The following is a 21,971-nucleotide window of genomic DNA, read 5'->3' as shown; positions in this document are numbered from 1 at the left end:
AGCGTGGCACAAAACCCCGTCACTTAAGCTGCACAATATGGAGCCCCATCACCAACAAAGGATGGGGGAAAGATCTTTCCACTTTACTGTCTGTAGTTTTTTTCCTTTTCTTTTTGCACTTCCTTTATCTCTCTGAGTAATTGCCTTTTCTTTGTGAGTCACTTGGAGAAACAGAGCATTGAAATCCAAACTCTGTATTTGATTGGAGAGAGCTGTGATTTTTCCCAGCTCTTCCGTCATCTTCTTGCTCCCTCCCCTTCAGGTGGAGTTTTTCTTACCCGGCCGGTGGGCTTTGGTTAACAAAGGATAGGTATATCAAAGAATATGTTGTAAAGCCTGCAGATTGTAGTTAGACAATTCTGTTCATATAGCCGTCCTAATTTTAGGAACCCAAGGGGGTGTTCTACACTAAAGTATTTCAAAGGGATTGAATCCTTTAACATAAGGGCTACATCTTGCTCGAAGGATAGTGAAGTGGAGGAGGCTTACCTAGCCATGGCTAGTCTCTGTAATTAATTTAAACTTTCCTTTAAGGTCATGTTCATTCTTTTTAGTGCTTGAAATCTGAGGCTTTTAAATGGATTGTAACTTCCAATTTATTCCTTGGGCATTAGTTAATAATTGAGAACTTGGGCCAGGAATACAGGGCCATCTTTGGACCCCACAGCTAAGCGTAAGCCAAATCCAGGTATCATTACATGCCTCAGCTCAGCCTGAAAAAATGTCCATTATTACTAACAGATACCAATAGACATACTTTCTAGGCTTTACCTCTGTGGAGTCCACTTTCCCAAATTCACCATCTGAGGTTCCTCACATATGAATTCTTTCCATATGTTCCAGCATTTCAGCATTTACCTGTTGGAAATTACCTACACACATTACAAAGTATTGTCAGGCTGAGGCCCCACCGGTTTTCAGAACAGTTTTAGGCAGTGTTCTCAGGCAATTTACCAGGTTGCAAATATCTACATGTAAACTGACAGAAAGCTTGAGCCTGTATGCATTTTTCACAAGTTCAGTGTCAACATTTGCACACTTATTACCACTGTTTTTGCTTCTTCCTTTAATATTGATGACTAGTAGCTCTACAGAACCAACTATGTTTAGACTGGTCTCTCAAGCTACCCGATCAGCTCAGATGTTTCCCTGTATCTTAGGGTCTCTAGTTTCTTTAACTGCTGTATAGTACTCTGAACCTTGGAGACTTCTTCCATTTTTTTTATTTTAATTTTAATTTTTTGTGACCATACTGTACAGAGGGGTTACAATTACATGGGCAAAATAATGAGTACATTTCTTATCAAGCATTGCAGCCTCCTACTTTGTTCACCCTTCACATCCCTTCCTAGCCTCCCCCACCCCCCCACCCAATTCCCCCCCCCCCCACCCCGCACCAAAGTTGTCAAGTTCGTTTTTGGTATGACAACTTGTACTTCTCATAGTTGCATCGGGTCAACCTGTATCCTTAAACGACTTGTTTTTCCCCATCTCCTCCACAATCTTCTTCCATTTTATTCTCCTCCTTTTCTCTCAAACTTGCTTTCATGATCCCATTCTCCTTCTCAATGTGCTCCTTAACCTGCAAGTGTTTTGGCAGGGTCAGAGGAGATTTCCCTTGACTGGCCAACTGCTGCTCCTTCTCACAACACCTTTTCTTGCTCTTCAGCTCCTCCCTTAAGTTCACAAAGTGCTATTGAGAGGTATTTTTTCCCACCTCCACCTGTTCCACTGGGACACGATGCTTCTGCATTACATTTATGGTGAAGATCTCAGCAGTCTTTTGGGGCTTTTACTCTAGTAATTTCTCTTTCTAGTTTTCCACTTCAGTGTATTTTTGTGACAGATCTTTCAACTGTTTGTTTAGGGCTTCTGTTTTTCTTTTTCATGCTCTTTCCCTTTCCATGGCATTCTCTATCAAACAAGTGGTCCTTTAACTCTTTCTGAAGAGAAACATTCTCTCTCTTGAGCCTGATATTTTCCTGTTCTCTTTTCTTGGCCTCATCTTCTATGACACAGCACTTCCCCGTCTTCTCTGCTAACTATTTTCCTGCTTTCTCTGTTGCTTTGAATTTCTGGTGACACATTTGAAAGCTTATAATCGACATGTACTTCAACTTACTATATTTTTTTTTTTTTTTGGTCCATTGGTGGGGCCTGAACTCTGGGCCTGGGTGCTGTCCCTCAGCTCTTCAGCTCAAGGCTAGCGCTCTACCACTTGAGCCACAGCGCCACTTCTGGCTTTTTTCTTTTTGCTTATGTCATGCTGAGGAATTGAACCCAGGGCCTCATGCATGCAAGGCAAGCACTCCACCACTGAGCCACCTTCCCAGCCCATCTTACTATATTCTTATATCAGGTCCAGCTCCTTTTTCTTTTTTTTTTTCTTTTTATTTTGGGTCCGGTCATGGGGCCTGAACACTGGCCTGGACACTGTCCCTCAGCTCTTCAGCTCAAGGCTAGCACTCTACCACTTGAGCCACAGTGCCACTTTTGGCTTTTTTCTTTTTTCTTATGTGGTGCTGAGGAATCAAACCCAGGGCCTAATGCATGCAAGGAAATCACTCTACCACTGAGCCACCTTCCCAGCCCCCCAGCTCCTTTTTCATAGCCATAATTTCTTAATGGAATTCAGAGGGCCTTTGCATGTTTCTCCAGAGCTCTGAACACATTTTCCATGTGGTTAATGTGATTACTTAACCTGTCATTTTCTATCTTTCTCCTCCTTGGACATTCCTTTTCCTAATGTCTATTTTGCTTGCATTTAGCTCACTGATCTAGTCCTAGAGGTTCCATACTGCCATTTGCAAATGATCTGTACTGTCTTTGCCAAAGGTTTCTTGATCCCTATTCTGGTGCTCCTACCAAAACTCAAACTCCCTTCTTAGACTCATTTTTTTTTCAGGGTGTCTCTGTTATCAAACACCAAGTGGGCAACCACTTTACCTCAAAACCTTCTATCTTTTCAAGCTTTCTTCTAATATCTGTGGTTGACTGGGTAACAAAGGCCATATTTAGGGCTCTTTGATTCTCCAGGACTTAAAGATCTATAGCCTATAGGTCCTATAGTCTTCTGGGAGAAGTTCCAGAAAAAGCATTAGGGTACTCATTGGGGAATAGTACCATCTCACTCACCTTCGATTGAAGACTTGGCTTTCTTGCCACTGCGGTATCCTTGCTAGCTTAGCCTGAAAATAATTGGTCAGCATTTCCATACCTCGACTGCTGTTAGTCTCATTTGGGCAAGTCTGGGGAAAGACTTGCTCCAAATAGTCTGGTTCAAAAGTGGGGCTACTGTCTGTTCCAAGGACCACCGTCAAGACACCAACAATATTCACTCCCTTTTCTACCAGGTGAGAAGCACCTGTAAAATTTGCTGACAGTCATCCCAGATGTGCTGTGTGTGAATATTACTGTCTCTAATGAGGTAATGAGCCCCTGTTGTTGTTTTTTTCTGGAAAGGATGGATTTTTCTGTTTCCAGTTATACAGGTCACTACTTGTAAAGGGAACATATATTAGAAAGGGGTACTGCCCACCATCTCCTCCATGTTCCTGTCTCAAGGGTAATAATGGTAACATAACACATTTTACCACCTCAGTCTGGTGCAAGTAACCACTTTTGTTATGGGAGGACTTATTAGAGTTGCTGATGACAAAGAATAGGAGAAAGAGTACATCAGTGCATCTTCCTCTGATGGATTCTGTAAACCTGGGGGAGAATGTTTTTGGATATGACAACCTAAGGCCTTGTTCTCCCATCCTGAGAAAAGGAGTAAACGGGTGCATACAAGACACAGATAGAACTATCAACATACATACAAAGACCAAGAGCCACAGACACTTAACCCTCATACCTTATACCTCTCAATGTTGACCTCTACAGGAGGTCCCAGATGACCGAGAGAATGTCCCAGATTGCCTCTTGAGGAGGCCACAGATGACCTCTGGAGGATGTAACATATGTCCTCCCTTGGAGGCCCTAGATGACCTCTCATGGGAGTTCCAAATGGATTCCCAAGGAATTGTCAGATGTCCTTCAAAGTAGTTTCCAGATGTCTTTTCAATGAGACTGAGATTACCTCTCAAGTAGCCCCCAGATGGCCAATCAAGGAAGCCATCTATGAACTCCAGAGGAAGTTCCAGATAACCCTCTTGAGAAAACGACAGATGACCTTCAGAAAAGGTCCTATATAACTTCTCAAGGAAGTCCCAGATGATGTCCAAAAATGGTCATAAATTTCTCATCATGGTAGCCTGAGATGTCCTCCCAAAGAAGCTCCTGATGACCATGACTATTTTGAAGAGGTCTCAGGTTGCCTCCCAAAGGAGCCCTAGCTGACCTCTGGAGAAAGTCCAAGATGGCCCCTGGAGAAGGCCCAATATGACCTCCAGCATTGGTCTCAGATGGCTTCTCAAGGAAGTCGCAGATGTACTCTTGATGAGGTTCCAGATGGCTTCCCATGGAAGCCCTACATTATCTCTCAAGTAGGTTCCAGATGGTGTCCCAAAGAAGCCACAAATAGCTTCCAGAGGAGTCCAAAACAAGCTGGCAAGCTTGCCAAGATGCACCTCTAAAGGTACATAAATGACTTTTGTCCATGTTGGACCTCCGGAGACAAACACAAGAGGTAGACTCTCAACCCTGAGGGCTGACACTCTCACCTATAGGGATTTTTCCCTGGGGCCAATTCCTGATGCAATCCAAATGGATTATCTCGATGGAGTCTTCAAAAATAAGGACCTCTATAGTTCAAGAAAATCCATCGAGACGTGTTTTATATATTAAATCTTCTCCAAACCACCAACCCCCAAAATTATGATATCCAAAGCTGCAAATATCAAAGGGAAAGTCTCTTTTCCCATTCTTTTGTCTCTCCTTCGCTACATATCTATACTTCTTTCGAGGTCTTTTCCTTTTCCCTTCTACCAGTTCCTTCTTTTCTTTAGGACTCTCCACTCTCCACAGACCTGAACTGCATTGCAAGGCTCATAAGTTGCCATCCTTCACCTTCTGCGCTCCCTCAACTTACTCTCCACCCAGGTCTTTCCCCTTATGCTATCACACCACTTCCTTCCTTCCAGGACATTTTCCTTTTTCTCTTACATTTTATTGCTCTGAACAAGCAGCCTATATAAAGTCTGTACCCCTTCTCTCTCCAACTGCCTGTTTTAAACTATCACATCCCAAACTGCCCACAGCCCAATCACTTCTTAACCGCTCAACACGTGGTGTTTAATGCACCAGTCCCTCCCACAGGATGTCTCACCTTCTTTGGTGGCATTCTTTGTCCTCTCCAGCTGGCCAGGAGATGGGTCCATGCTGATTATCAGACCCTATAAATTATCGGGCCCTGCTGATTATTACAGTATCCTCCTTGTGAACTAGTAACAATTGAAATTGGAAATTTGATTGTGGTATTACATACTTGTTGTGACATCACAAACCCATTTTGACATCATCACTACCACGACATAACAAAACCCTTGTGACAACATTGTCATTGTGACACCATGATTCCGTAGTGACATCTCAAATCTATTATGACCTCTTAGCTCCTTTGAAAAATAGCATGCCCTTTTCAACATCACAGGCCCTTTGTGTACCCCTATTCTTGTTGTGAACTGACAGTTGAGATCAGACATGCCATTTTAACATCAAAAAGTGTTTGTGACATCCTCAACAGTGTGACATCACATTTTCATTATGAGAGCATCAGCTCATTGTGACATCACCAAACTCAATGACAGAATCTCAGTATGACAATTCTCGTTGTGATGTCATAGACACATTGTGAATGCCTATTCTGTGATTTCATTGTATTTCAAATGTGGCATGAGAGTTGTTATCAGAAATGCATTTTTGTGCCTACAAACCATTTTGACATCATAATCACTTTGTGACATCACAGTACCACTGTGATATCACTAACACAATGTGACATCACAAACCTCTCCTGTCCTCATAACTTTTGTGATATGCTAACATTATGGTATCTTAGACCTTTTTGCCCTCATAATTTGTTTTCATACTCATATCTCATGTATGACATGAGATAACATAAATCAACTGTGACATCATGACCATTGTGACATCACACTGACAGATGTCATGATCATCGTGTCACATTGTGACATCATAAAAGGTTTTGATGTCACAGTTTATTGGTGATGCCATATGGTAAGGAATCAATGATGTCCCAATTGGTTAGTGATATCCAAATGGCATAACGGATCTCATTTGTCATGAAATCACAGAGAGTATGAGTTCACAACAGACTGTGGTATCTCCAAAGTCATGTGTTTTCGCAAATGTTATGAAGTCCTAGGAGGATTGTGATGTCATAGTGTGACACAATGTATATGATATCTGTCAGTGTGATGTCACAATGGTCATGACATTACAGTGGATTTCTGATACCATATATCCTAACTGAAATATGATAAGTTTGAAAACAGATTACAAGCTCATGAAGGGCCTAAGACATCACAATTGGTGCACATCAAAAGACTTATGAGGACAGGGCAAGTTTTTGATGTCACAATGTGTTAGTGATATCACCATGGCACTGTGGTGTCACAAAGTGATTGTGATGCCATATATTTATGAGATCACAATGTATTTCTGACATCAACCCACATGCCGCATTTGAAATAGAATGAAATAAGAGAATAGGCATTTACAATGTGTCTATGACATCACAATGACAATATAATGTCATAATGCTATGAGGACATTATAAATTGATGTTGCAAGGAGGTAATTTTGTAATAATGAATATGTGTTGTCACACTGGTGATGGGGTCACAAAGGGTTTGTGATGTTACAATGGCATATATGAATTCAATTGTCGTATCCACAACAAGGATATGGGTACACAAAGGGACTATGATGTCACATATGCGATGTGTGTTTTCAAAGGTACTTAGGGGTCATGATAGCTTTATGATATACAGTTGTGATGAGGTCACAATGGGCTTTTGATGTCATAATGATTTTGTAATATCTCAAACACAAGTCCATTTTCAATTGTGACTATTTCACAATGTACATACAAGTTCACAGAAGGAGCTGGAAGTCACAATGGACATGAATTTTTTAAAATGTTAGGAGGTCATTTTAGGTTTGTGAATATACAATGAGACAGTGATATAAACATGACAATGTCAACTCATTACATTATGTCAAAATATTGTTTTGTTGTCACAATTAGTTGGTGATTCCATATTGGTGGTGAGGTTACAAAATATTGGTGATGTGTTGGGCATGTCAAAATGACATGATGATTATCAATTGTCTTAACTTAAAATTAGTATATGAATTCACAAAGGGACTGTGGTTTCTCCAAAAGTATGTGTTGTCACACATATATTGAAATCATAAAAGGTTTGTGATGTCAGAATTTGACACAATGGATATGACATCTGGCAATGTGATGCCACCATGGTCATGATGTCACTGGGAATTTGTGATATCAAATGTCATATGTGAAATCTAATGAGGTCAACAACAGATTATGAGGACAAAAAAGCCTAAGGTATCAGAATTGAAGGAAGTCACAAAAGTTATGATGAGGGGCTGGGGTGGTGGCTCAGTGGTAGAGCACTTGACTTGCATGCCTGAGTCCCTGGGTTCGATTCCCCAGCATCACATAAGCAAAAAGAAATAAAAGCCGGAAGTAGCACTGTGGCTCAAGTGGTAGAGCACTAGCCTTGAGCTGAAGAGCTGAGAGATAGCGCCCAGTCCCAGAGTTCAGGCCCCACGACTGGACCCCCCCCAAAAAAACAAGTTATGATGAGAGGATAGGTTTGTGATATTACGGCGGGTTAGTAATTTCACAATGGCAACATGATATACAAAGGGATTGTGATGTCACAATGGTTATGAGTTCCTGATTTGTTTATGATATCAACCTACATGCCACATTTGAAATAGAATGAAATCACAGAAAAGGCATTCATAATGTCTATGATGTCACCATGACAATGTGAAGTTATAATTCTATCATATCATTTTAGTTTTGTGATTTCACAAGGAGTAGATGGTATAAAAATGATATTGTGATGTCACAATTATGATGATCTCACAAACTGGATGTCAAAATGTCATGTCTGATTCTCAATTGTCAATATTTCACAGTGGGACTTTGGGTACTCAAAGGGACTCTGATAGCACAAAGCTATGTATTTTTCAAATGTTATAAGAGGTTATAATTGATTTGGAATGTCACAATGTGATCCTGGTATCAAAACAACAATGTGAAGTCACAATGGGTTTGTGATGTCACAGTGGTGATGAGGTCACAATGGGTTAGTTATGTCACGCGTTTGTAATATCAAAATTATTTGTCCAATTTCAATTGCTACTAGTTCACCAGGACACTGTAATAATCAGAAGTGCCCCTATAAACCATTTGAAGATATAGTCATCATGGCCTCCTAGTCTGGACCAATGGAGAAGGGGGGTACATGACACTGGAGGGGGCAGGGCATGCTGCTGAAGGAGATAGGATGTCACGCCCCACATGATGAGCTGCCAAGAAGTGATTGGTCATGGACATTTGATAAGTGATAATTGAAAACTGAAAGGCAAGAAACATTGCAGTTGGGGAAGGGTACAGCCTATATATAAGCTGCATTTTCAGAGCAAGAGAAGTGGAGAGAAAAATGTTAAAGGCCTGGTTGGAAAGAAGTGATGAGACTGCTGGAGGGCAAAGACCTGGGAGGAGAGGAAATTGAAAGAGAGCAGGAGATGAAGGACGGCAACTGGCCACTTGGACAAGGGAGGGCAGGCCTGTCAAGAGTAGAGCAGCCTGAAGAGAAAAATGGAATGGTGGAAGGAAAAAAAGAAAGACCTGAAAGGTAGGACAGATCTGTAGAGAAGGAGATTGAAGAGAAAGGAAAAAGCTTTGTCCTTTGAAGTGTGGAGCTTTGGAGATCATTATTTTGGGGGTTGGTTGTTTGCAGACCAGTTAACAAATGGCTTAACTGCTCTTTGGAGGACTGAGGGTCCATGGTTGAGAGTGAATTTAGCTCTCAGCATCCAGCCCAGGCCAAGGTAGTCACTTGTTACAAAATTTATGAGGCCAAGACAGGTTTGTAATGTTACATTGCATTAATGATATCACAATGTCAATATGAGGTCACAAAGGGATTGTGAGGTAACAATGATGATGTGGTCACAATGGGTTTCTGAAATCAACCTACATGCCACATTTATGATAGAATGAAATCACAGAATAGGCAATTGCATTGTCTCTAGGACCTCACAATGAAAATGTAATGTCATAGAAGGGAACCTTACTTCATTGTTGGTGGGAGTGTGAACTTGTTCAACCACTTTGGAAAGTAGTATGGAGGTTCCTCAAAAGACTCCACATAGAGCTCCCCTATGACACAGCAGTCTCACTTTTGGGCATTTACCCAAATGTTTACAAACAAGACCACAATAAAGCTACCAGCACAACTATGTTTATTGCAGCATTATTTACCATAGCTAAGATATGGAACCAACCCAGATGCCCCTCAGTAGATGAATGTATCAAGAAAAGGTGGTATATATACACAATGGAATTCTATGCCTCCATCAGAAAGAATGACATTGCCCCCATTTGTTAGGGAATGGAAAGACTTGGAAAAAATTATAATAAGTGAAGTAAGCCAAGCCCAAGGAAACATAAGTCCCATGATTTCCCTTATTTGCAATATCTAGTATATGTATGAGTCAAGCAGAAAAGTCAGATAAGGAGATGTTAGGAAAATGAACCCTAAGATATGTATTTTTAATGTTTTTTTCTTTCATGCATTTGTTTTTAACACAATTATAAGATTATTCCTTTGTTGCTTTGTATGTCCCTCCCCCACAGTATAACCCCTGCTTTCACTGTATTTGATGTCGGTGTAATTTGTGGAGGGGAAAGAGAAAAACAAGTCGTTTAAATAAGGATACAGGTGGACCTGTTGCAACAATGAGAAGCTCAAGTTGTCATGCCAAAAACGATCTTTGCAACTTGGGGGGGGAGGTTTAGGGGGAGGAGGGAGGATGGGAAGGGATGGGAAGGGTAAACAAAGGAGGAGGCTACAGTGCTTGTTAAGAAATGTACTCACTATCTTGCCTATGTTATTGTAACCCCTCTGTACAGTATTTTCACAATAAAAAAAAGGAAAAAAAAAGAAAATATGATGTCATAATGCCATGATGTAATTGTCATTTGGGGATGTAACAATGGGCTGATGGTATTATAACAACAATGTGAGCTCACTCTGGAGATGATGTCACAATGCGTTTATAATGGTACACTGGCATGTCTGATGTCAGTTGTCTTTGTTCACAATGATGGTATGGTTACCCAAAGGGACCATGATACCACAAACACCACGTGCCTTTTCCAAGGTGCTAAGCGGTCACAATAGGTGTGGGATGTCACAAGCGATCATGATATCACTGTGGCAATATGATGTTACAATGGGTTGGATAGTGATGTCACAATGAAGGTGTAATATCACCATTAAATGTCCAATTTCATTCTACTAGATCACAATGAAGATACAAGTTCACATAAGGAGCTAGAAGTCAGAAAGTCCATGAATTTTGTAAAATATTATGAGGACATAATAGGCTGGTAAAAATGCAATGAGACAGAGATATCCCATTGGCAATGTGATGCTAACATTATATGAGATATTATTGTTTTGAAGTCACAAATGTTGATGCCATACAGGTGATGAGGTCACATAAGTATGTGATTTCACAATGGGATGTTGATGTCACAATCTCATGCAAGATCTCTAATTGACAATGACTATTTAAGTTCACAATGGATAATGATGTATCCAAAGGCATATGTTGGCACAAGTGTAATGAGTCTAAACATGTTTGTGATGTCCTCATGTGACTCAGTGGTCATGACATCTGGCAGTGTGATGTGACAGTGGTCATGATATCACAGTGGAGTTTTGATATCACAGGTCATGCCTGAAGTATTATGAGTTAAACAATTTATGAACTCAGAGTTGCCAAAGGGATCACACTGGCAGCATGTCAAAAAATTTATGAGGATGAGTGTTTTGTCATGTCACAGTAAGTTAGTGATATCATCATAATGGCAATGTGGTGTCGTCAAGGTGTTGTGATATTTTAATGCTTTTGTGGTCACAATGTATTTCTGATATCAACCCACATGCAACATTTGAAATAGAATGAAATCACAGAATAGGCATTCCAATGTATCTGTGACATCACAATTACATGTGATTTGATGTCATTGTTGTTTTGTGATGTCATGATGGGCTGATGTTATCATAATGACAATGTGATGTTACACTGGTGATGATGTCACAAAGGTTTTGCGATGTTAAAATGGCATGCCTGATCTCAATTGTCATTAGCTCAACATGAGGATATGAGTACACAAAAGGCCTGTCATGTCAGAAAGGCCATGCTTTCTTTCAAAGCTTCTGAGGTCATAACAGTTTTGGGATTTCACAATGTGATCATGTTGGTAAAATGGCAATGTGATAACAAAATGGGTTTGTGATGTCTCCGTTTGTGATGTCTCTGAGGTGGTGAGGTCACAAAGAGTTAATGATGTCTCATCAAGTTTGTGATATAACAATGACATATACAACTTCAATTTCTTCTAATTCCTATGAGGATACTATAATAAACAGTGGGTCCAGAATTATCTGTGGGGGCCGATATTCATTGTAAATTCTTGGCTTGGCCCAACGGAGAGTGTGGGGAATGCCGCCAAAGGTGGAGGTGTCAAGCCTCACACGGTGAGCTGTCAAGAAGTGATTGAGCACTTGAAAAACTAATAACGTCACTAAATATCATCTACTTGTAAAGTGTTATTTTGGCAAATGTGATTTTAAAAAGTTTATTTGAAAAGGAATATACTTTCAGGAAATTAAATGTAGGTTATCATTTGTTTGAGAATGACAACATTTTTTACACTACAGAACCAAGTTTTACTGAAGTACCAGTAGTTTGAAGCACTAAGGATCTTCTCAATTAATGTTTTTTCTGAATTATATTTGAACTCTATGACAAGTATTCCTAGCATTGGTAGACTAATTATGGATCTATCATTCCAGCAACTATTTTTTGGCCTGCTGATGCTGGACTGACATCATTCATTAATCATTAGGAGAGGGGTATTACAAATAATCTTGTGACATTTGTGGTATTTTTCACTCATATGGGATGGTCATCTGAAAATTGAAAGTTTGAATTACTGTACTTTCACATTTTGTGATCTCATCTTGCATTTTAAGTTGCCTTGCATTTCCCAATTGCTTACTGCTAATTCCTGCATTTCAAGGAATTGGGGCCCTGAAATGTAGGAAATGAGAAATTGAGATGGGTCTTCAATTACTTTCTGTTTGCATGTTGCATGGGCCTAGGTGAGAACTCTTGCCCTAGTTATCTGATGATGTGGATAACTGGGACCTGGGATCCTAAGAACCGTGGAGCTTGTAGAAGAATAATACCTTTTAGACATCATATCAGCAAAATTTGAGTATAGTCAGTAGGAATGCTTCTGAAATATGGAGAAAAACAGTTTGGGACTAGGGAGTTAAAACAATAAACAGAGCAGAGTAAAATCCCTTATAGATCAGAGGAAAACAACATTATTTTTTTTTTTTTTACCATGTGAATTCAGAAGACCAAGAACACTTAGAAAGTATCACAAGTTTATAGCGAAAACATTGCATTGATACTTTTTGTATTCTAATATATATTCTAATCCTGATTATTTATATTCCAATATGTTTATTGGAATACATATCAATTAATCTGTCAAATTATCAATTAATTCCAGTAAGATTCACTGTGTGAAATATAAAATCAGCACATATGAATATAAAATATATAATTATATATAATATAAGAAAATGTTTTGCATTGTTCTGTTGTGGTAAGGGTATAAAAGACAACTGTTTTAGAGTATTATTCCATTACCTCTACATCAGTTTTTGGTAGAATTTGAACTAAAGCTTTACCCTTCAGAGATGTACAGCCTAGAGGCAAGAGGAAACACTGTGATTAAAACATTACCAATTTAAGGCCTAATAACAAGGAGAAACATGAACTTCTCCTGGAGCTATAGAATATATTTTGTGATAGAAAATCAGTGGTGTAAGCTCCTGCCTGGTTGGATGGTAGACAGGCCAGGACATGAGGTAATCATGCATATGAATAATTTTTTCACCTTCTTGGCTTTAGCTACTTTTGAAATGATAGGGTGTAATAAACAATTATATTTTGAAAAAATACCCTCTAGTCTGAACACTTCTTTTTTTTTTTTTTTGTCAGTCATGGGGCTTGAACTCTGGGCCTGGGCGCTGTCCCTTAGCTCTTCAGCTCAAGGCTAGTGCTCTATCACTTGAGTTACAGCGCCACTTCTGGTTTTCTGGTGGTTTATTGGAGATAAGAGTTTCGCAGTATTTCCTGCCTGGGCTGGCTTTGAACTGTGATTCTCAGATCTCAGCCTCCTGAGTAGCTAGGATTACAGGCATGAGCCACCAGAGCCCAGCTTTGTCTGACCTGTTCGTCACTCTATGATCATTTGTAACTAAGATTAGTTTTGCTCCAATAAGACAATTTATGCTGTCAGGGTAAGATGATCTGATTGGTCTGTTCCTACATGGAGCAAGGGTAATGGATCAGGCAGACATTTGTGCCAGTAAGACCTCATTTGGGAAATTTTAAGCTGCAGTATTTTAGAAATAGCTCTTAAGCATGGCTTACTTTGAATCCATTACCTCCACAAAGCTAAATCAGTTAATAAATAAGTACTTAAAAATCCATCACCTTTGGACGTAGCTATAAAGGCTTCAAAGTATGATCAAATTTCAAATGAAAAAGACTTAAAATAGTTATTGACAAAAATTGCAAATGTGAGCAATCGAACACACAATATAAGTTTTTTCCACCATACACAGAATTTTACAGAAATAAGATGAATAGCAAATATGGGAACAATAAGGTTTCCTTGTTACAAATAGGTAATCTAGAATATATGCCTGTCTTAAGATTGCATCATTAACTACTTAAATTTACAGGATACTACATGCTTCAGCAGCTCGTCTACCTGAATTACAATACAGAGATTAACATTGCTTTTGCACAAGGAAGATATGAAAATTTGTGAAGTATTACATATTTTTCATTCTTCAGATGCAAGAAATGAAAAACCGTTATTAAAAAGTTGATTACAAATATACAAGTGTAATAATACATGTAAATAGTAGAAATAACAGTTATTTTGTCATCAGCATATTCAATCTTCACCTTTTTAGAAAAGCCTTTACATAACATAAACTTTATAAAACTTTATAAAACATTGTCATTTTATCCCAAAGAAATAAAATTCTATAAGGACCTAGGAATTAAAGGAATCTTGAACTGTTTCCATATGGAAAGCAATCTAAAAGGACACATTTATTAATGAAACTATATATTATAAAACAATGTCGAATTCAAACTATTTTATCTAGGAGAGAAAGAAATAGATTATGGACATTATACAAACAGAATATTAAATATTTTAAAATATACTTTTTTCAGACAAGCACCAGAAATATCTTTAGTTTCTCTACTACTCATTTTAACAGATAAGTTAAAATTATTTCTGATTTAAAAAATCACAAACTCTATAGAAATCATTATTGATGTATACAAACAACTCGAATATATTTTGACATCAAAGTCAGGCAATTCACTTGGAAGAATACCATGGAATCCATGAATTTTTAAAGTAAGATATTGCTGTTGCTTTGTATTGTGAAAATATTTTGTATGAACAGATGGGACGGACTGGCAATTTTGAAATTTAAGAAACTTACCCAAGCCATTAGGACTTAGGAGAACAATTTGTACGGCCTTCCAGAACTTCAAAAAGATAGTGATACATACTTATCCTCTTGGCAAGATCAAATGCAGTTTCTTCCAAGTTGTGCTTCAGATCTGGTTTGTTATAATGGTTAAATAGAAGGAGATCCAGCGTATCTTTGCTATATCTATTCCCAGCAGCAAGATACAAGGGGATCAAGAGGCCTTTAGTTTGGCCATTGGTGTCTGCATCATGATGAAATAAAGAAGCCACTCTGGTAATATTCCATGTATAAGTACTGTGCAGGGGTGTCCAGCCATTCACAGTTATTACATGAATATCCGCTTTGAGCCACCAACTCATGGACAATGTCTAAGTGTCCACTGTAGGTTTCTCGATGAAGAGGGGTATACACATCGTTATCCCTGGTACTCACATGAGTGACCTTTCTGGAAAGTAGTCTCTGCACTGTAGTAAGGCGATTATTTTCAGCAAAGAAGAAATTTGCTTGAATCCTTCACCATTTTTTTTCTTGCAATTGATAACATTTCTCCCTTTTTCCTCTTGTTCCTCAATTTCATCAGAATTGCCTAACCAGAGAATTTGAGTGCCAGTGAGGATGAGCTGTCCATGTATTTCCCCAATAGTTCACATTGCATGAATTAGTCAGAAAAATCCGGTGAATTTTCTGCATCATTTTTTCACTATTATTTATTTTCTCTTTTTTTCATTTTTACTATTCTAAATTATTCTAACTGGAGAGTAGGGATTTGGTAGAGAGCAGAGGAAAGATTTTCCTCCGTATTCAAAGGGACAGACTGAAAATGAGGACCAGTGGTGTCTTCATGGGCAGCTTATTCTAGAAATGAGAAAATAGGAAATAATGTCTTATATGTAAATGAATTGGGAAATGACAGAGTAGAAAGTGAAATGATGCAACTAAAAAATATAAAAGCAAAATAAATTAGGATAATTATGGAGCAATCATATTACCTATGAAAACCATAAGAGGGAGAGAGACAGATGTGCAATGATTTAGCTAGCCACAAAATCCATCCCTCTGATCAAATTATAGAGCAAATAATTTTATTTTTAAAAGAAATGGAAATAGAGTTTAAGATCAGATGTCACCATTTTTTAATTATATTTTCATTATCTTAAATACTTGTACAAGGGTATTTCCATTCAACAAATCAGTTTTTTTAATATAATGGATCTTTATATAACTTTTCCACACCCTTCCAAACCTCACCCCACTTTAATTTTTTCTAGTTTCATACATCTGCATTGAATATTATACCTTCACTCTCTTCCTCCATAACTCTCTTTATTTCTTCCTTTTGACTTCCACTCACATCTTCCAAGTGATAGTTTCCTGGTATTCATTTTGTTTGAGTAAAGTTCAATTTTATAAGAAATTACACCTTTGAAATACTCCTCTGCAAATAGCATGCTTTGGTTAATATTTTTGTGTAAACTTGTATAAATTTCTAGCTTCTAAATATGAGACCGAACATGGGTCCTTTGTGTGTCTGGCTCTGACTTTGTTCACTTAATATATTTTTAGATCTATTCATTTCTTTACAAATAATGTAACAGTCGTCAAAATGGATGGATGCAATCCAATTGTGTATATGTGGCACACTTTCTCCAACCATCATTCCTCCAAAGGACATCTGGGCTGTTTCCGTAACTTGGCTACAGTGAATAGTGCAGCAGTGAACATGGTTGTGAAAGTGATTTTACTGTAACCTTTTGGAAGAATTCATCACTACCTTTATGGGAGGAATCCCCTAACCAGTTTTCCAGAATAAGCACATCCCTGCCTTCATCTTCAGCACAATGTATTGCAAGTCCTCAAGAACACAATTCCACCTACAGGTCTCAATAAGCTAAAACCACACTGTGCCTATATTTTTTCAATACATTTTTTTCATAATTGTACATATAATTCAGTGAAAACCTTCTATATACTTTCCTAATGTGGGAATGAGGGACATGACAGAGTAAAAGTAAGAAATATGCAATTTAATTAGCTATTATAATATTTAAAACCATTTTCAGGTCTTATTCATACCCTCACATAACATTATTTTAATCTTTATTTGATTACTTCATCTAATCCGTAAATTATAACAGGTGAGTTGAAAGCAAAGGCAAAAAGTGTTTTTTGATTTTGACACTCATGTGTGAGGTTGCACCACATGGGCAAATAGATGGATTGGAATCAATAGCTCTTATCCATTTTGTTAATGTAGAGATGGTTTTCCCAAACGGATTCTCGCAATTCGTATTCCATTCAACAACAAGAAATATGTGATAATTTCCTTTGTTTTGATCCTTATTAACTTTTGTTTCCATTTTATTTTATAATGGATGATTTCATAAATCTACTGTAGATACAAAAATATGTTAAAATATTTCTACCCGTATGCATTGATATATACATACACACATATATTACACAGGTTATAATGATAATGAATAACTACAGTAACTGTACAATTTACTAAATTATTAAAACTATCAGTGGCTATTGCCTGGAATCCTGGTTAGTCGGGAGGCTGAGATCTGACGATCATGGTTTGAAGCCATCCTGGGAAAGAATGTCCAGGAGCCTCTTATCACCAAACAGCCAACAGAAAATCAGAATTGGAACTGTGGCTCAAAGTGATAGAGTAGTAGCCTTGAGAGAAAAATCTCAGGGACATCATCCAGGCTCTTAGTTCAAGAAGTACAATCTACCCAAATAAAATCTATTTAATTTACATCTGTGTAAGTAAAGTATTTCCATCACCAAAATGCAAAACCATGCTCATTTGCAAGGTAACTGTTTTGTCTGAAGTACCATAAAACATTTTCACTTAAGTTGAAAGTATTGCACCATGGGTTCATTCTATCTCTCTCATGCATTTTTCCACTAAAATACTCAAATCTTACAATTATTCCAATTGTTTAAATTCATAGCTTTTTACTTTAATACCCAAATATTAGAGTTTGAATTGAGTGTCGTGTGCCCCCTAAATGGTTGTTTTTACCACTTTGTCATGTCCCAGCCCTAAATAATCCTGATTATTTTTCAGATACTTGTATATGACCTTGGGCTCAGTCCATGTTATGTTATTCTTCCTGGAATTTAGAATAATAGGTGCATGGCATTGTGTACAGATATTTCTGTCCAGTCTGGGCTTTAACCTCTATCCTCACAACAGGAGACTCCCATGTAGTCAGGATTTTCATAAGCTTGTCATAGCTGATATTTTTTTAAGTCTTTGCATTTCCTGCAGGTTCTTGAGTGCTGAATTAATTTGTTTTCTTAGGTTGTTTTGTTTCATTTGAATGTATGTGTTGAGTTGTCCCTCACTTTTACTTTTATTTCTTTCAATCAAGTTCTTACCTAAAGTGCTGAGAAAACAATTCTTCTTTTTCACGATAGTCAAAGTGAACATGATTTGTTCCAAAGCAATTTCAGTAATATTTAAGCACCTTCATATCTATTGATGGTATATAAATGATAAGTACTGCGAAGGGTCTTTTTATTTTCACAGTAGTCTTTGTCATACACAGACAGATCATGACATATATGAAGATAATAAAACTACTGCTGCAAGGAAAGAGAAGAAAAACCTATTATTAATTGTTTGACAGAGGCTTCCCTTCTAGTGAAAGAAATACGTTGCTTGATGCAGGATTCCACAAAATTATATTGCTTGGAAGAAGCTAAACAATCATCTAATTCTACAGAATTGAGGGAGAAGAATCAAACTCCTAAGTAGTTTACATTTGAGTCAAATAAAAGCATGCTTCTAAAAGAAGAGTTGACTTTAAACATGATGAGTTGTATGTAAATAGCTGCTTAGTTGATTTTGTTAATTTGTAAACTAATACAGGGAAATAGAGTAGAGCAAGGTAAAAAAAGAAATTCATATTAAATACTTGTGTGTGTGTGTGTGTGTGTGTACACATGCATGTGTATACACACATGCACATGTGCTAGTGCTCATTCATTCTTTCATCATCCTTAAGCTTCTGTGACCAAGATAGTGGTTTACCACTTGAGTCATTGTTCTACTTCTGTTTTTTTGGAGATAATCACATGTATATTCATGATTGGACTGGCTTTGAATATTGGTCTTCATATCTCATCCTCCAGAACAGCTAGCTAAACTTATTCATCCTCCAAGTAGCTAGTTAAAATTGGGCCTATCCTCTACGCTTCACTGCTCTTTTATTCTTGTCCTGAGGTGTTCACATTCCTAAGTCATATATATGTCTAGTTGCTTTAAGAAATACTCTTACTGCTTGGCATCAGAAGCTCCCATCTAAACTCTTAACTACTGAGGAAGCTTGACAACAGAATCCAGGCCAAAAGTTTAGTGGACTTTCTTCTCAATCTATAGCGGGTACATCGGATCATTTCCACCATCCTGCACTATCTACAGGTTAAGAATGGATGGACTGCAGAATCCAGGCCAGCCAAGGTAGGAAGCTAGACAAGTTGGTGTGCAACTCTTATGCCATTGATAATGGTAAGGCTAAAAAGAAAGATCAGGTGCATGTTCTTGTGGAAAGGGAACCCCTATCCTAAAATTAACCACTGATATGACACCAGTCTAACAAAAACAATACCACAAGTTGAAAACACTTTCCCACAACCAAAATAAGTATATACTTTAACATACAAAAACTTAGTACAATCTGCTCTTTGTTCTAATATCAGGTTCATCTAATTATCATGTGATGTGACAGAATAGTTTCTTCATTAAACTTATTATATATTTAAAAAGACCTAGAAAATTCTTTCTCACTTATTAAGTGCCAATGAATGGCAAATTGCCTCATTTCTTACATATTTGATTACCACTATAAATTTATCTTATGATTATTATTAGTAGTAATATATTCTGATTATTACTTTACTTTGTAACAGTTTTTAAACTTTTGGTTTCTCTGTTGAATTTGAAGTATTTAAATAGTATCATCAAATTATATTACTTGGGTACTTAGGGCAGTTTTTAAAAAAGTTTTTCACTAATGGTTTCTAGTAATTCTGGTTTTTTTTTTGTTTTTTTTTTTTTTGTTTTGGTGGGGTTCTGGTCGTGGGACCTGAACTCTGGGCCTGGGCGCTGTTCCTCAAGGCTAGTTCAAAACTAGCACTCGACCACTTGAGCCACAGTGCCACTTCCAGCTTTTTTTTTTTCTGTTTATATAAATAAGGTAATGAGTACATTTATTATGGAAGGAACATTGTTATCTCTTCCATTGATATTTTTGCACACTCAAAAAAAAAACTACTGATGCTTTTCCTGTTGCTATTGTCCAATGGGTACTTTTCTTTCTTTGTTCATGCATTTTTTATTATAAAATTGATATACAGAGGGCTTACAATTACTTAGGTCAACTAAAGAGTACACTTCATTTTATTTTCTAAATTTCAAATTTTGAACTTATTTCGTTTTGTTTCCTTATAGTAATTCTTTTTTCAGAGATGTAGGATTAGTTAATTTAGTTTTGCATAATTTTAACACATGTAAATCATTCAGACATATATTTTGCTTTCAAAATAGTTAAAATGTGAATATTTAAAATTATTTTCTTAAATTTTATACGGTTGGTGAATTTAAATAAATTTATTTTCTTATAGTTCTAAACATATTTGTGCAGGTAACAAATACTGTATTTTCAAGAATCACATACATTATTAAAAAAGGCTTCATTACATGGTAACTTTTTGGAAATATTTGTACTTGAATTTAAAAAAAACTGTTTGAGCTGGGCATAATGATTTGTAGTTTCCATTTTTTAACTATGGTGGGAAATGTAAATAGGGTTTGTAATTCGGGAGAGACCGGGAAACTATTAGACCTTATCATAAAATTTCCAGAGTGAAATGATTAGAGATATAGCCATCCTTAGCAAGATATAGAGGACCAGGTTACCATATTCTAAATCTTGAGTTAAAACACCAATAACATCAATCTTTTGTCAAAATAAAAGGATACATGTTTCAAAATGTTTATTTTTTAAATCTTTTTTGAAAAATTTCACATGACCTTTATTATTTAATAATCAATTTACTTAATGTATAAGAATCGCAGTATCTTGTGACTATTTTATTTCTAATAAACTTTTAAATAGTATGAGCAATATTATGATTTCATATATTAAAATACTTTTATTGTTTGTGATTATTTCTTCTGTTTAATATGTTAATAACAATATTCCAAATGTGTGTATGTGGTGTGTGTGTGTGTGTTTATTTGGGTTATTTGTGTGTGTACTTTGAAATGCTTGGGAGATCAAACAATTGCTTCACATATGTGAGGCCAATGTTTTACCACTGAACTGTACTGTCTAGTTATAATACAAATTGTGTTTTAAGTTATGACTTTTAAATTTTCATTCCTAGTATGCTTTTTCAAAATTATATATGATAAAATGTGATCCATCATCTATCCAAGTTAGCAATTGTTATTGTTATTCTTTCTCTTATTCCTTATGAAATTAATTATATTCCTATTACAACTTTTTTACATTGTAAAAGCTCTATACAATGCTTTATTTTCTATTTTATTTTTTCCATGTTATCTGACTTTCAGTTCAAACTATCAGGTGGATTAAAAAGAAACTAGATTCAGGACACTTTATTTTTCTCCTTCTCTTCTCTGAAGTCTTTCTGCTTTTTGAAACAATACCAATGACATACAGCTCCTATGTGGCCCACCATTCTTCCCTTCTCTCTCTTTTCTGTAGTACAGCTGAAGTCGTTATCATTCAACTTTATTATGCTATAATGTTATCTAAATCTTACCTCATTCCTAAATTAATTTTAGTTGCTTTGAGCAATCTCTAAAGACATTTCTCTATATATAATATCAGGGGTTTGTGTTTTCACAATGTGCGAAATATGAGTGACTATCAAACATCTAGATATCTCTGGAGAGTATTGGTCCACCTGCTCAATAATCTCGTATGTAAATTCAAGGAATACAGGTCATCAGAACAATCTTGTAAAATGGTGTAGCTTGAACCTTCATACTAGCTTTGAATCCTATTACCATGTTTAGTGAAGATAACATAGTTCTACTTTAAGAACAGACACATAGAAGAAGATAACAGATTTTTCAAAAATAAA

At 36.9% G+C, this 21,971-nt stretch overlaps 1 pseudogene; it reads left to right on the top strand.

The window, feature by feature from the left end:
- Positions 1 to 14,074: 14,074 nt before the first annotated feature.
- Positions 14,075 to 14,171, top strand: LOC122095469 (annotated as a pseudogene).
- Positions 14,172 to 21,971: the final 7,800 nt, after the last annotated feature.

Source organism: Dipodomys spectabilis, unplaced genomic scaffold (assembly GCF_019054845.1).
Source record: "Dipodomys spectabilis isolate Male_0828 unplaced genomic scaffold, ASM1905484v1 ptg000351l, whole genome shotgun sequence".
Classification (NCBI taxonomy): domain Eukaryota; kingdom Metazoa; phylum Chordata; class Mammalia; order Rodentia; family Heteromyidae; genus Dipodomys; species Dipodomys spectabilis.
The sequence above is the reverse complement of the archived record's forward strand: the minus strand, read 5'-3'. Positions and strand labels throughout refer to the sequence as shown.